The 17,436-nt window shown below is 36.5% G+C and overlaps 1 protein-coding gene across 1 annotated transcript in view; it reads left to right on the forward strand.

The window, feature by feature from the left end:
- The first annotated feature begins 2,974 nt into the window (after window positions 1-2,974).
- LOC114239930 (uncharacterized) overlaps window positions 2,975-17,436 on the forward strand; it is an 87,389-nt gene continuing 72,927 nt past the window's right edge. The window contains exon 1 of the mRNA XM_028170361.2: window positions 2,975-3,399. The gene's annotated coding sequence lies outside the window, so the exon portion shown is untranslated. The remainder of the gene's footprint in view (window positions 3,400-17,436) is intronic.

Raw genomic sequence — 17,436 nt, forward strand, 5'->3', positions numbered from 1 at the left:
AGTTTTTTTATTTAAAAGCTGGTAATAAAAAAAATTAAAACAATTTATCAACGCCTATTGTTTTATACAACTCTTTTTTAATATATTCTCAAGCAACAGATTTTTAATCAAAAACTTACCAAATGAGATGGATTACAACAAGTGCTACTGGCAGCTTTCTTGTGATTTTTTATTGTGTCGAATCCTGAGCCTACTGGGACGTGGTTTATGATTGAAGTAAGACTAAGTTGATGTAGAGAATGAGGCTTGTTAGGGTATTTTAATTTGTTTTATACTGTTTCTTAAATTTTTTCAATCTATAAAGAGGTTACAAAGATTTTAACAAGGATTGTGGACCCTCATAACGCATTTTATTTAAAAGTTTCATAAGCAATGAAATATTGATAATCAATTAGTTTAATCTCGAACTTTCGACAGGCACTGCATTTGATTCCAATTTTCAATTGGGAAAAGTTTAACAATTTATACGTTCAAATGTATTTATTCAAAGACCTGTTGTGAGCGAATTTTTAAAATGATTCTGATTGCGGTGGTTGTAAGGTAAAATGAGTTTTATGACATTTTAAGTGATTTTTATCATAGTGCCGGCGCTGGTAGTAGGTATTGAGCTCCTGCTGCCATCATTCTGTAATGAATAGGCTTCAATTAAATTCAGATTTTGACCTCATATTATATTCAAGAATGAGTGTGGCGGTATCTACGTTACGTTCTTAATGGGTTCCGGTAAACGCTTACCAGATTATCGGAAACTCAGAAGGCGATTAAGAAACGTTTCTCAAATCGAAAATTTATTTAATATTGTTGATTTATCAATTCTAAAATATAATTTCACGTTAAACTTCGTATGTCAAATTGAAGCTAGCATGGAAAATTAAATGCAACATCGCATCAAGGACGATCAACGAGCAAAGTTAACAGAAATTAGAAAATATGCATTCGATTACTAAAAAAGGGCTTTAGATCTTTCAGTAAGTTACTGATATCCTCAAGTTTGTTTCATCATCAATCAGGTCTCGATCTTTCTTAGAAAGAGTAAACTTATTTGTATGGTACGGCTACGAACTTTGTCGCATTGGGAATCCGTTAAGTGACGTAAAAGACGAACTGTATTCAGTGTAAAGGTTGTTGCGGAGAAGCCTTCAGAATGATTCCAAATTAGCATCAATTATATTTATATATAGCAATTATATTTGGTAACAGCAATAATTTAAACTAATTTTATAACGTTTTCTCACTCGCGCGATTATTCGTTATTAATTTAAGTTATATCAAAATATAATTCAAAATTAACAAGAGGACAAAGAGAGTCCTCAGCAACACCGGCATGAGTGATGTACATGAGAGAAAGTGTAACTACTTACTATTCAATGGGTTGTATACTCGTCTACCTACTATGTGAACAAAAAAAAAAAAAAACATTCTTAGCAATGCAAATATTTTACATAAAATAAACAACCCTATGTTACATTCTGAAAGAAAACGAATACGGTAAAAAGTTTCGTACCTACTCCAAATGATAGTTCCGTGATCTTTTTATCTTATTGTTTTATTCAAGAGTCACTTTGGAGTACAGTATCCGAGAAGTTGGTAGATTTGGGCGGCGCTGCAAGTAAATCGACGCTAATTCTTCAGGAGACTTATAGAGGAGGTCGACATCAGGCTCCTGACTTTTTGAATGAATTTTCCTTAGTTTTAGTTTGGAGGCTCTCTCCCTGTTTCTGTTCGAATGTTTTTATCATGTAAATCTCAACGACTCGGATAGACTCGTTGAATGCCTCGTTAGATTAAATGAAACTAATTTTAATGCGAGTTACGGGCTTTAGTGTGCTTCGCCGGCTTGCGATTTATTCAAATAAATTTGCAGTCTAAACGTAAATCAAACGTAGTTGATTGCAGTGCCAATTGAAAAGTTCGATTTGATGTTATTTTAGGTGCCGCTTTTTGTACATAAAATGTTTGATTCGATGAATACCCTTATAGTTGAAGATGATTTTTTATTTTGATGTCTGTCTTGTCGTATCTTTTTATGTATTAACGTGGTATTATAGTTGGTACTGGAGAGTTAAGGAACAGTATCGTAAGGTATTACTGGTGGTAGGACCTCTTGTGAGTCCGCACGGATGGGTACCACCACCCTGCCTATTTCCACCGTGAAGCAGTAGTGCGTTTCGGTTGTAACTATACTGATACCTTAGAACTTATATCTCAAGGTGGGTGGCGCACTTACGTTTTAGATGTCTACGGGCTCGAGTAACCACTTAACACCAGGTGGGCTGTGAGCTCGTCCACCCATCTAAGCAATAAAAAAAACCTAGGATACCGTATGCTAAATAGCGCGAGTAGCGTCTCAAGACATGGACGTGTTTCGTGCATCTTGTGATAGTTCTGGGAAAGCATATTCGAGTTAATTACTTAATGATCTATACTCTATACTTCTATACTAATATTATAAAGAGGAAAGATTTGTTTGTTTGTTTGTTTCGAATAGGCTCCGAAACTACTGGACCGATTTGAAAAATTCTTTTTCCATTAGAAGCCGACATTGTCCCTGATGAACATAGGCTACTTTTTTAAATTTTTTTAAATTTTTTTTTTTTGATTTCATGTGGGTTTTAATGTTTCCGAAGCGAAGCGAGGGCGGGTCGCTAGTATTTAATAAACTCATACAAACAACAGTAAACAAATATAGTATTTCTTACAGAGCTTAATAATAAAATCAAATAACAAAATGACTCAAGAACGTGACGCTCACAAGAAAATGTTTTAACATCAACTTGTTATCATGAATACAATCTGCGACCGCGACATTAGTCAGAAGCGAACGCTTTTGTTAAAGAACTATGCCAACAAGAACAAAGATATGACTACGATGTGAAGTAAGAAAATAACTTAGTAATGTCAAAGCTGGCCCGACCTCGCTCCCACTCTTAATACAACGGTACTCGTGCTTAGCGGCTTGCCAGTCGACGCCAGCGCACTCTTCGGAGGTCCCTGCCCTCCTCGTTGTCGTTTCTTGCTACATACCTCACGCGTTCACGCTCCTTGTACATAAATAAGTAGTTTAAATCGAAGAACATATTTCTAAATTTAAAAACATCTATTTTTCAATTTATTTGTGTCCATTCGTTCGACTTCAGAAGTGTGTGAGAAAACTTTTAATGTGAACCATTACTGTACGCGGTGGTGTGTAAGGAAACTTTTATCGATACAGCTTTTGCCAGCTTTCAACGTTTTGAGAGTTAAATGTGATTTGTGAAATGTTGCGAATTATGGAGATTCTTCGTTTTAGTACTGGCAAGGTGATTTTTTATCGTGTTTGAAGCGATAAAGTGAATTTTTATGAGTTATTGAACGTGCGTCAGTTTGTGTGTACTTAAATTTTTGGCAGTCACTTTCAAGGTAAGTTTCTTGTATAATTTAAAATTTAGCGTATTATCAAAAACATGCTCATAAGTTGGCTAATTAATCTGCTTTTAAACTGTTATAGAAGTAATCCAAAGTCTCCAAAGTAATCCAAAGAAAGCCTTTTAATGCAATCTATTTTTTGCGGTTCAATTTCAATACTACGTACTACGTAGTAGGTACATATTAAAGTTACAAAGTACTTGAGCCTATGAGTGTGTCCAAGTAATTCTTTAATAAAATGCTCATGATAATACTGTTACAACAATATTATACGTGGAAAAAAGCGTTTTCACTACAAAGCTTTTTATTATCTACTGGGAAATAATCTCACAGTATTAAATGTTACGTTAGTAGCAAAATCTGTATTCAATTAAATATTTATCTCAGTTCAACTTCTACGTAAAAACATCAAATATGAAATTTTATTTTCGGTATATTTTATTATGTATTATCGAAAATTCATTTCATAACAGGATATAAACAAGATTAAAAAGTATTAAGATTGTTTTATAGTCGTTCGTATTTAATAAATAAATAAATATTTACTAACAATCACGCCACGTTAACTGGTCCCGTGCTAAGTTCGTAAAGAACTTGTGTTACAAGTACCAGATAACGGAAATAAATATAATATTTTTATTATACACATACATATATTTAATATACACCCATAACCCTGGAAAGACATTTTATATTTATCATACAAATATCTTCCCTTGGCGGGATTCGAACCCGCGACCCCCTTGTGTAGTGACCATGTCACTTACCACTACACCAGACGACCGTTAAATTGTTATTTATCTTATTTCATTGTGTTTTCCGAGTCACATTAATTTACATTCATAAAATCATTTGATATTCTACTTTGATCAGACACTGGTTTGAATTTTTAAGTGATTATCGATGCGTGACGTTGAATTATCTTCCTTAAATACCATTGAACTGAATGCTTCATTGAGATTCTGGTTTCGTGATAAAACCGGTACTCCAAATACTGATAACGACCCGTTTTAGAGTTCTAATCAACCTGTTGATGGCCATAACTGTTAGTTACTGTTATTTAGTTGGATAACGTGCTACCGTGAAATCCAGTATCAAAATACTTCTTTAAAGTTTTTCCTCTTCCAAATGCTATTTTGTAATCTTTACATTTTGTTATTGTATTTCTTTATTGATGGCACAGGTACAGTAAAATAGTTCAGTAACCTTTCGATTACTCACTTGGCTGGGCATGTTCAGTCAACTTGGTGTTAAGTGTCCCACGGCTACCTTGAGATATGAGTTATAAGGTCTCAGTTACAACGGCTGCCCTACCCTTCAAACCGAAACGCATTACTGCTTTATAGCAGAAACAGGTAGGGTGGTGATACCTACCCGTGCGGGCTCATAAGACGTCCTACCACCAGTAATTATATAAATTACAATATTTGTGGGTTTGATTTTTATTGCACAATTTGTTCTTTCACCGTGGAATTTATTGAGTACGTATTTCCATCAGAAATATTTGCACCTTTCTACGGGAATCGAACACCGGCACAATCGCGTGGGCATATACGAATTCACCGTGAGTTTTTTCCTTTAGGCCACGGCGATTTCACAAATGTAAACCTTTGTTTTTTTTAAACGACTTCAAAAGACGTTGTTTTTTACCCCAGTAGTTCTTCTACGTCATCGGAGCTCCGTGGTTCGTAAGGAATGTCGACTTACACGACAGCTTTGGCTTTGAATCGATCCGAATACCCATGAAGTCAGCGTCGGAACGGTACTTCGATAAGGCTATGCGTCATGATAATCGCCTTATTGTTGCCGCCGCTAACTACTACCCGAATCCTGCTCACGCAGGAGTCAATCTCCGTCGACGCCCTAGACACGTCCTTACGGATCCATCAGATCTAATAACTGTTGCACTAGTTGCCTTCAGGTCTAACACTAGGAGTAGGCTTAGGGATCCCGATAATCGTACTCATCGAACTTAATAACGAGTTCGATGTGCAATTTAACCCATGCATCAGCCCGCTGAGTTTCTCGCCGGGTCTTCTCAGTGGATCGCGTTTCCGATCCAGTGATAGATTAATTCGCGAAGCAGCTGCTTTTGCTAGGGCCACTGCTAGCAACATCTCCGCTTTGAGCCCCGAGAGCTAGCCTACACGCTAGGGTAACGCTGATATAGCCTCTCAAGGCTATCAGCACAGGTATGGAAAAAAAAACCACAAAATTGGAAAAACTTATGTGTAGGAATTTAATTTCCACTGAATTCCGCATACAGCTCAAACAGGTGGCCGTCATATTCAATTGTCCATTCATTGCTTTATTTAAGTTTCATAAGCGTTAAACTATAAATGAAACTAATGGTATTAATTTCACCAAAGCTATTTATAAATTGGGCAACCGCTTACATTTTCATAGCTTCAAATATATTTGATGAAATGTTCTAGAATTAGTGAATAAATAATAAATAAATAAAAAATTGTATAGATGAGTGGACGAGCTGAAAGCCCACCTGGTGTTAAGTGGTTACCGGAGCTCATAGTCATCTACAACGTAAATGCCGCCACCCATCTTGAGATATGGGTTCTAAGGTCTCAGTACGGCTGCCCCACCCTTCAAACCGAAACGCATTACTGCTTCATGGCAGAAATAGTCAGGGGGGTGGTACCGTGAGGACTCACAAGAGGTCCTACCACCAGTAATTACGCATATTATAATTTATTACACGATGTTATTCCTTCACCGTGGAAGTCAATCGTGAACCTTTGTTAAGTACGTATTTCATTAGAAAAATTTGTACCCCCCTGGGATTCGAACACAGTTGCATCGCTCAACATTAATGCACCGGACGTCTTATCCTTTAGGCCACGACGACTAGAAGACGATAAAAAGAGTTTTATACATTCTTCAAAGACGTACTAACATAGTAACTCATCTATACATATAAATGAAATTGGAGTGTCTGTTTGTAATATTGAAATAATAGCTTTTTACTACATGCATATGAATATAGATACGGTACATACGCCAAAATAGTATTTTTTATAATTTTTGTCTGTCTGTCTGTTTGTTCCGGCTAATCTCTGGAACGGCTGGACCGATTTTGACGAGACTTTCACTGATAGGTAGCTGATGATATAAAGAGTAACTTAGGCTAAATTTTTTAGACTGGATTCGCCCCGCGTCATCACCCGCGGTACGACAATAGCCGCGGGACTCAGCTATCAATAATAAAATTTAATGTTTCCGAAGCGAAGCGAGGGCGGGTCGCTAGTAGTAAATATATTCACAGTAGGCCGCATTCATCTGAATTCTTAAAGTATATTATCTGCTTATGAGTTGTACTGTATCTTGCTTTAAAATATTTATTGCGTACAATGTTATGATAGGACCTGTTATTTTTTACAAATGAATATACGTATTTAGATTGTTTCGTGCATATTATATACAAAAGTTTATATAATAGGTATCAAAACTTTTTATTTTGTCAATCTTAATAAACAAAACTGTTGTGTTTATTTTTGTTTTATGCTTTTTGTTGTGTGTTAATATTTTGTGGCTTATACTGAAAATATTATCCTTTGAATATATAATACTTTGAATACATGTTTTCCCTACATATTCGCTGGTAACCTAGAGGATTATTCCAGTTTCGCGCAGATGGAATTCACGGGCTCAATCTGAGAGAATTTCTTAACCCAAGCCTTAGCAAGAATAATGATTCGCAGAATCTACCACCGCATCGGATTCCCGACCAACTGAGAAGATTCGGCGAGAAAGTCAATGGGTGAATGAAACAGGGCTGCACGTACAATATTCGATACACTGAACATACTCGTATTAGGGTTGGTTAATGAAATTGGCGATTTGTAAATTTCGTCTGCTTCTCTTATGGTAAAATCGTGAAGGTCAATATTCCTCACGTATCACGGTGCTCTGATGGCTATCCTGAACGGGATTGCATGACCTGGAGAGATTCTATGTGCATGCAGAACACTACGCTTGCATAGGTCGTGAGATAACGTATGAATGCTTAGCAAGTTTTTTAAAGTGTCATCTTATTTTATGATGGTTGTGATTACGCACATTGTCTAATCACTTTAATAATACCTTAGTAATACCCCCCCGCGCCTAATATATGAACTATTTCAATATCGCAATTAGCCAATGAAAGTTCAGATAACTAATAATTAAAGTAATCGCAGAACGTACCCTCATTCCGGCTAGCGTGACTGGTACCGTTAGATTTATGATTGCGCTCTGTTATAGATAAATTATAATTATTTACAGCATATCTCAGAAGTGTAACCGAATTTTAGAGTTGCTTTTGAATGCGTTATGTGTTTGCTTATATTGAATATATTAACCGGCCCACTGACGTGGTTTCTATACCCATAGATACTGTAAGGTGAATACCGCTACTTAGCTCAAGTCAAAAGGCCGTTTTCGTAGCGCTGCTGATTGTGGCCGTGGCAATAAATCTGAAAGAAAAGTGACTTGACCGTGACAGCATTCGTTTTTTTTTCATCCTACCTATGCTCCTATGCTGTTAGCCTTGAGAGGCTATATCATCGTTACCCTAGCGTGTAGGTGAGCTCTTGGGGCTCAAACCGGAGGTGTTGCTAATACTGGCCCTAGCAAGAGCAGTACTCCGCAGAATCTACCACCGGATCGGAAACGCGACCTACCGAGAAGATCCAGCGAGATACTCAGTGGGCTGTGTCTATGGGTTAATTTACTCGCCTAGCCCTTCGTCGCAAGAGACTCACTCGGTGAAGACGGTAACCGAGGCATTCGTTGAGTGTTAATATGCACAAGTAATATTCTTCATTCTTACTCACATTATATTTTGTTATTGCTTCCAGAAATATAGACTATTTGTTTTTACAACCGTTATATTAGTTTGATTTGATAGAACCATTATACATAATAATATATTGTTTACCTATGTAATGGAATTTCTCAACGCAATTTTCACCAACTTCGCGACGTCAGATTAATTTGAAAATTTTAACATGTAGTAAAAACTGTCACATACTTCTTGTCATTTTGTCAATGTGTTTTAATGATTATCAGTTTGTTGATACAACTAAATAAATAAACAAGTCATATACTGAGAAATATTCGGTTCTTCATCTTAATTTTCTGCCTTTTAATTTCAAATACTCGTACTTAAGAGTGGTTTCTAAAATGAATAATGGTGTTCACGAAGTTCACAAGGTGTACAATGGTCTCCACGCTTGGTAGGTTCCATCGAACAATCTCCAACTTATAAAAATTCATGATCAACCTCGTCGGTGTGAAGCGAGTTCCGCTTTTTAATCGAACTTATTAACGAACACATTTCTGCACGTAACGTTATTTAAAAAAAAAAACTTTTTTAATTGCCCTTTTTTATTTTAATGTACTGTTAACATATTGTTAGGGGAGTTTACTGTGAGATCGTTTTATGAAAGGAAACTTTTAGGATAATTTTATTTGATTTATACAATATAGCGACCCGCCCTCGCTTAGCTTCGGAAACTGTAATTCATTATTGATTTCTCCACTATTTAATGGATGTTATTATAAATATAAAACTTCCTCTTCAATCACTCTATCTATTAAAAAAAACCGCATCAAAATCCGTTGAGTAATTTTAAAGATTTAAGCATACATAGGGACAGACAGATATAGGGACAAAGAAAGCGACTTTGTTTTATACTATGTAGTGATGGATGGTATACGTAACTCTCAGAGCAATCTCGGCAGCCGCACCAGTACTCTAAGACAGTTCACTCTCTACTAGTCTCTACTGACTGGAGAACAGTCTCCTCTAAAGTCTCTACCTCCGACCGTCTAGTCAGCGGTTTGACGGTATCAGAATTTTAGGGTTCAGTACAGAGATAATAATATAACAGCACGATATTTAATGTTGTGTACCTGCATGTGTTAGTCCTACTGTTCAACCTATTTCTAGAATTAGTCACCTATTCAACCATGAAGGGTAAGGTTGCCACTAATCTAATTTATTTAGAGTTTTTGAATTCGTGTCGTGAGGTGGGTGTTGGCATTTACGTTGTGAAGTAAATAAAAGTAACAAGGAGCGAGCTGTCAGTCAGTATACGAACCTACGTTCGTGAATTAATAAATGAAAACATAGTAATTGACCGTTGTTGTTTTTGTGAACAGACTAAATGTTTACGGTAGTGGATTAGTGTTTTATATGTAAACGTGTACAGCGTGCTTAGTGCGAGTTTTTTAACGTTCTCGATAGCGTAAAAGTTAACTCAAATTTGTACGCAGTTGGAACAGCGCCCTTAGCGGCAAACGTAAGCAATCGTTCCAACTCCATACACATTGGAGTTAACTTTTACGCTATCGAGAACGTTAAAAAACACGCACTAAGCACACTGGTCGTACTTCGGCTGCCACTGCAGTGTAACCAATAAATCGGTGTGCTAATTAATCTTTGTGTTAATTAACGTCTCAGTAGCTCTCTCCTCACCCTAGAACTTAATAAATCGATAGATCCTATTAGTCTTCTGCATCGAAAATTCACTTACAACATATTTCGTGAGTATAACGGTGATAAGCTGGATTATTAACATGCTCGGAAGTAGGAGAATCTGTGGTGGCTAGAGGCTACCCACAACAAGCAGTACTCTCCACCAATCCTATAGAATTAAACAAAAATCGTTTTTACAATGTAGAATCCCCGAAAGACATTAAAAATCTCACAATAACGTATAAAAATTGCCTCCCACTGAACCATAATTAATTCTATACATTACTTCATTATATCTCCAAGCTTAACTACAAGCCGCATGCTTAGGTTTAAGAATGAGGACAATAGGTCTCTGGAGCTCAAACTACAAGACTCTTCGTTTAGAAAAAAACACTTTTCGCACCGCAAACTGATCTAATAGGTCTGTAACAACATATAGCAGGTATTATTCACGAGTGTCTCTACGTGTTGATGAGGGTGTGGACGATTAATAACATAGTGGATGAAGGGACGTAGTGGATCTAAGGGCAATGACGCCGCCGCGACACTTTGGTTCGTATGGGTTCAAATATAAAACGATGGCTCTGAATCCATTATGCTATTACTATTTAAACAAATCAAGGTATTGCGAAGTCACTCACCCTATGGCAAACAAGGTGAAGCAAGCTTATTGGTTTCAATGTATAGACTTATTGGTAGGCTAGAGCGGGAGTTTTTGGCACTAACACCGCAAGTAACCTGACAGCTGTTGCGACTAAATAGACAACGGATGAGAATCGTAGTTTGTGCAATCTCTCACTGTATTTAGGTTTAACGGAAAATCTTTTGTGCTGGGCCTACATAGAAATATGATGAGATAGATGCTCAATTCACCGGGTCACCGAGGTCACTACTCTAGACCAAACTTACCCAAAGTGGGCGATAACGCCTCCTCGTGGGCGCTGCAGGCCTAAAGGGGGATGGCTAGAGACCCAGAAAAAAAGGGGCGTTGTGTAGAGGCTTGTGAGGCGATTTGTAATTTCATTTAGAAGGAATCTTAGACACCGATTGAGCTCTCGCTATAGTGGTTTTTAAGTAGCAAGAAAACATGGGGGCACTAAAAATAATTTATTCTCAAAGTGGGCAGTAGACAAATTAAGTTTGGGAGCCCCTGCTCTAGGCGATTTGGTAATCCGAAGAGCTTGGCAGAGTTCGTGGAAGAGCTGGGATGATGCTCGTAGCTCGATCCCACTCACGCGCATACGATGTCCGGTTTAAGACGTCGAGTTGTGGAGATTAGCCCCTCTATCTAGAATCAAGTTTCAACAGCATATCTTTGCATTAATTTTCATAGTATAAAGAAATTATGCTACGCAAATATACTGATGAAATAAATTGTTGATATCTTGAGCTTATCTCTTCTTTTTTTAAATTAACTCTTTTCAGTGAAAGCGTTTCGTTGGTGAAAGTGATATAACCTAAACCAAAGTTACATCACTTCATGTTAATTAAAATTTCATAGTTTTGATGCTTTGATTCGATAAACAGAAGGGGAAGTAGTTAACTGATACAAAAAAAAAACAGTAATAACGGTAATTGCTTTTTATGAGTTACAATTCCGATACAAATCTTATACAGTATGAATCACCAGTAGGTAAGTATTCCACAGCTATGCACTACAAGCAGATAAAATGGTAATAATATCACGAGTAATTCAATACCGAACAAATAGGTAATATGATATAATATTTCCATAGCCCCTTTATTAGTCACACAATTTATCAGGTATTGCTATCCTAGTGATTTTTGAATTTGGTAAATCTGTTGATGTAGTAAGCTAAAGTTTTTAAACAAATTCCACGTTTTAATATATGTATTATATAGGTATAGGAATATAAGCATAGGTTAATGTTTTAATATAGGTTTGATATAATGACGATGATGATGATGATGATGATGATGATGATGATGATAAATATAATTGCAAAAGCGGATATTGACAATTTATTTTACACACTGTCTTATTATTGTTCAAAACTCTGATCAATCGTAAGCATTTGTTGATTTCTGATAACTTTACATCGTATAGTAATTATAATTCCTAATTACACTTTTTTATTTAGCGTCTTGTCTACTTTTACATTCTTTGCTAAGCTATTGTTGGTATTTAAAAAATAATTGTGTACACCGACATATTAAATGTATACATACATATAAATAATATTGGACTGTCTGTTTGTAATATTGAAATAACCCCTTTTACTACATGCATATGAATATATATACGCTACATACACCAAAATTACATTTTTTACAATTTTTGTCTGTCTGTCTGTTTGTTCTGGCTAATCTCTGGAACGGCTGAACCGATTTTGACGGGACTTTCACTGACCGGTAGCTGATGATATGAGTAACTTAGGGTACTTTTCTTAGACTAGCTTCGCCCCGCGGCGTCACCCGCGGTACGACAATAACCATGGACAACATTGCGGGACTCAACTATCAATAATAAAATTTAATGTTTCCGAAGCGAAGCGAGGGCGGGTCGCTGGTAATATAATAAAGTTATGTGCCATTTTTCCTTTTAACCGATTTTCTTTTTTATTTTGTGTATTAACTATTTACCTTTGACTTTTAGTATCTACTATCAAAATACTTGGAACGATTTTTTTCCACCTCAACAAAACAAAAATATGAAAATTTCAGATATGAAATATCTGTGTGATTTCGAGCAAAAATAATTTTATATCCAAATACACAACTTGGTTATACACAAATACATGTTCACAAGCCACATTACCTCGATATCCATAAAATATACATTTGGAATTCGTTGATTTTTTAGATTTCTAGTTATTTCATTGAAAATAACTTGACTACTAGTATAATGAATAAATTTTATGTTACCATTTCTGACGTAACGTGAACAGCTACGTGATGTAAGATTTCTCGAAACGAATTGGCCTTTACTTCTGTACTCAAACAAGTCTAAAAAAACCTATTGTAAGAAACGAGTACTGGCGTATTATAAATTTAATAGCGTTTATTATTCACGCCTTCTTGAAAGTTTATTATGAATGTAACAATTTATTTTAAACTAGATAATTTTTGATAGTATAGACTATAAACAGACTTTTTCTTTGTTCGGCTGACTCGTTGGTCTAGTGGTTAGTGATCATAGCTACTGTGTCATGTGGTCGATATTCGATTCCTGGTTGGAGTCGGTTTATTTATTTTTATATTTTTATTACTTGTTCGTAAATGTAAACATATAACGGACTTTTTCCACTTTTAATTTTTTTGGAGTTTACTCCTTTAGAATCGATTTACATATATAGGCCCGGGGTATGAAAATTATGGGGACCAAAATCGTACTAGCATGTCACACGAAATGCGTTATGCGCCTGATTGGCTCCTGATTGCGTGATGCGTGCGCGCGCCAATCAAAATCGTACTAGCATGTCACACGAAATGCGTTATGCGCCTGATTGGCTCCTGATTGCGTGATGCGTGCGCGCGCCAATCAAAATCGTACTAGCATGTCACACGAAATGCGTTATGCGCCTGATTGGCTCCTGATTGCGTGATGCGTGCGCGCGCCAATCAGGAGCCAACGCGCGGCCGCGTTATCGCAGGTGACGCCGGGCTGCTGCGCCGGCAGTCCGCCACAAAGCCTCGTACTGATCGCGCGTTTCTCTCATTATTGTATTTTCATATATTTGTTAGTCGTTTGTTTTGTGTCTCGTTAATTTGTTAATAATCTGTAGTGTATCGTGTTGTCGTAATATAGAACTATTTCTCGTATTGTTTCGTTTAATTTTTTATATCCAGTAAACTCCAGTCGTGCGTCGGAGCGGACACACACACTTTTTTTATCTACATCTATGTACAGAATGAGAATCGTTTGCTAAACAAATTGAATTAAAGGCTATAATATAATAATATATTATAATATGTGTTCAAAGATACTGCATACTTGAAATAGGAATTTGTTCCAACATACACACATACAAAAATGTAGCACACCGGGTTGTAATGTAAAAGATTTCACCAATGCTTATCCATAAATCATATTACATATTCATATTGCTCAAATACATCGTCTTAAAGAACTTGATTTCATTGTTGACAAGTTTTTATATTCCATTTCTTCTTGGCTAATCCTATCCTAAAATTCATCAAAATATAATATGATGGAAAAAAATCTGACCTACTGAGTTATTCAAATTTATGTTATTAAACGTTAGTAATAACATCTATGGCATTTTTTTCGAAAACCATTGGTAGGTTCGCTCTTAGTTCAGTAGTAAAACAAAGGCTTGAGCAAAAGCAGATATTCATTTCGCTTAACACAGCTTATTCAAGATATTACTAATTTAATAAGTCTTGTTAAGACTAAGGACTCGTTTGTATAGGAGCGGCCTTAGTTCAGTCGTATCAGCGTGTTTACAGGAAAATGTTTGGAAGCATTATGATTTAATGTCGCGTTATATATTACTGGTGGTAGGAAGTCTTGTGAGTTAGTACGGGTGGGTACTAATCGCCGTACCTATTTCTGTCGTGAAGCAGTAATGCGTTTCGGTTTTAAGGCTTGGACATCGGTTGTATGTACTATAAAAATTGAGAACTTAGAACTCCTTGAGTCTTGAGGCGGGTGGCGGCATTTATGTTGTAGAATTCTATGGGCTGTGGTAATCACTTAACACTAGCCGTTGGCTCGTCCACCCATTTAAGCAATAAAAAAAATCAACTATCGCTTTTGGCTATTTATGACTTTTTAATGTAACTGACGTGGCACTTCGTGAATTATTATTAAGAGTTCTTAAGTTAGTAGTTTCATTACAAATCGCCCCGCTAATGCATAGTTGTGTTTTTGAACGCGTCCTAAGTTTCTGTGAGCTGGCAAGAGATTAAGTCCTGCTTTGACACTAAGATCGGGGTATATAGTTGAAATTTAGTACTTAAGTACTCAGGAGCTGATTGTACAATACGCTTTGATGTCTGATTATCTAGTCAGATGGCGATTTGACGGTCAGTCGTCAAAGAGAACGGGGCCGCGGGGCTTTGAGTTAGTATTCAATTAATATTAATTTAGTTTTAGTATTTGTAGATAATTAGGTATTCATTTATAAGGCTATAAGACTATTCTCCAACAGTTATTTAAATATGAGATTTGCTTAAAAATTCGCTTAATTATTCGTTATATTTCTCTTCTATATTCGATTTGATATTTTCTAATTTTTTTAAGAGTATTTGTTGTCATAAATCTTGTAATTGTAAATTAAAATCTATTTTATTATCTATACTAATATTATAAAGAGGAAAGATTTGTTTGTTTGTTTGTTTCGAATAGGCTCCGAAATTACTGGACCGATTTGAAAAATTCTTTTTCCATTAGAAGCCGACATTGTCCCTGATGAACATAGGCTACTTTTTTTAAAAAAAAAATTATTTTATTTTTTTGGTTTCATGTGTGTTTTAATGTTTCCGAAGCGAAGCGAGGGCGGGTCGCTAGTTTCTTAGTAAAGCCAGTTCTTTTAGAACAAGTGTGCAAATTATGTCAAATATTAAATTTTAATCGATTTATTTTGCATGGCATTACACGGGTGATGGGATAATCTGATAAACACAATACGCACAAAGAAGTTTGCACTATTAGATTATCCTATATAGAATCTTCTTTAGTTATTATATATTAGTAGTTAAAAGAGAATGCTTACGAAATGAATTCGTCGTGGCCTAAAGGATTAGACGCCCGATGCATTCGTATCGAGCGATGTGACTGTGCCGGTTTTCGAACAACGCTGACAGTTATCAAATTTTCTAACGAAATACGTGCTTAACAAATGTGCACGAATGACTTCCACGGTGAATGAATGACGTCGTGAATAAAAAATCAAACCCGCAAAAATTATAACTTGCGTAGTCACTGGTGGTAGTAACCCGGTCCGTTGCCTCCATTGACCGGGTAGGTATCCGTAAATGGATTCCCCAGCGTTAAAAAAAAGAGCGCCTTGTGAGCCCGCACGGGTAGGACTACCAAGCTGCCCATTACTGCCATTAAGCAATAATCCGTTTTGGTTTGAAGGGTGGGGCAGCTGTTGTACTATAACACTGAGACGAACGACTCATGTCTCAAAGTGGGTGCCGGCTTTTACGTTGTAGATGTCTATGCGCCCCTTCGGCCACTAATACCTAAGGTACACCGTGAGCTCGTCTATTGATTAAATTGAACGAAACAGGCATTTATTTCCTAAGCGTATATTGCTCATGGTACATATTTAATTAATTAAGAAATAGTTTCGGTATTGTACAAACTCAACCTTTACACAACGAGCATTGACTGCCGTACTCTATGAAAAATATCGCTTACTACGCAATCTACTCTCGGTCGACCGATTTAGAAAAAGGCGACAGTAGAAAACTCCCGTTTTCCGTGTTTCGCGCATGGCTTGACTGACGGTAACGTGCGTGAACTGTGCAAATTGTGCTAGTTACCGCTTTGTGTAAGCTGGACATCGCAATAAAATATATTACAGGCGTGGTACGATTAAACTGTACGATTAACTTTCGTTTTTTATTAGCATTAATTTGGGAAGTCGTATATTTAAATATTTTAGAAGCTCACCAGAAAACGCACGATGACTATTTTCGTTGACTTTCTACTAACGAATAATCGGTAACTGCTGTCTATGGAATTAAAAAAAAAAACTTTTGTATTATTGAAAACATTCAGTCACCAATTATCTATACTAATATTATAAAGAGGAAAAATTTGTTTGTATTGAATAGGCTCCGAAACTACTGAACCGATTTGAAAAATTCTTTCACTGTTTGGAAGCTACACCATTCCCGAGTGACATAGACTATAATCTTTTTTGAAAAAAAAATAGGGATCCTTACTAAAACTCCAAAAATGTAATCCAAGATGTAAAAAAATTACCTAAAATATCCTTTACATCGCGTGCCCTGCGAAAACTATTCATGATAGAATAAAATAATGTACTACGATTTCATAGAACACATTATTATTTATAAAAAGTTTCACGACAGCATATGTCTAACTATTATAGTTATGCCGCAATAAGTGTTCTTTTATTTAAAAAAATAAAACTATGTCAAATATCGTTGAAATTTTTGTTAAAGACCCGAGCGGAGACGGAGCGGTCTGCTTGTATAGTATAAATACAATTAAGTTAATTTAGAGGAATGTTTCCAGAATTTTAAATTAGGACTTAGGCAGGTGCTCATAGGGCGTCGGTACTTTTGTCAGTACCTGTACCGGACCTGATGTTGAAATGCCACCACTGAAACTGCCACATGTATATAGCCGGGCAAATGTTATATGCTCGCCCAGCTTAAGAAAGACAACGCAATGCGATCAGTGGAAAGCAGCCCTCCCTCATTTCCACCGTTATGGCTATGCTTCTTCACAACCCTGTCACTCTTGACAGAGTGGTCATGATCGTTATGTAGTATTGGAGGGGGAAGACTTGACGCGTCTCACTATCCCGGTGGTGTTCCGCCATCAATGCTCGAGACCATCCTACTGCTCTCATTTAGGGGACCTCCCACTG

This window comes from Bombyx mandarina, chromosome 06, assembly GCF_030267445.1.
Source record: "Bombyx mandarina strain Sakado chromosome 06, ASM3026744v2".
Classification (NCBI taxonomy): Eukaryota; Metazoa; Arthropoda; class Insecta; order Lepidoptera; family Bombycidae; genus Bombyx; species Bombyx mandarina.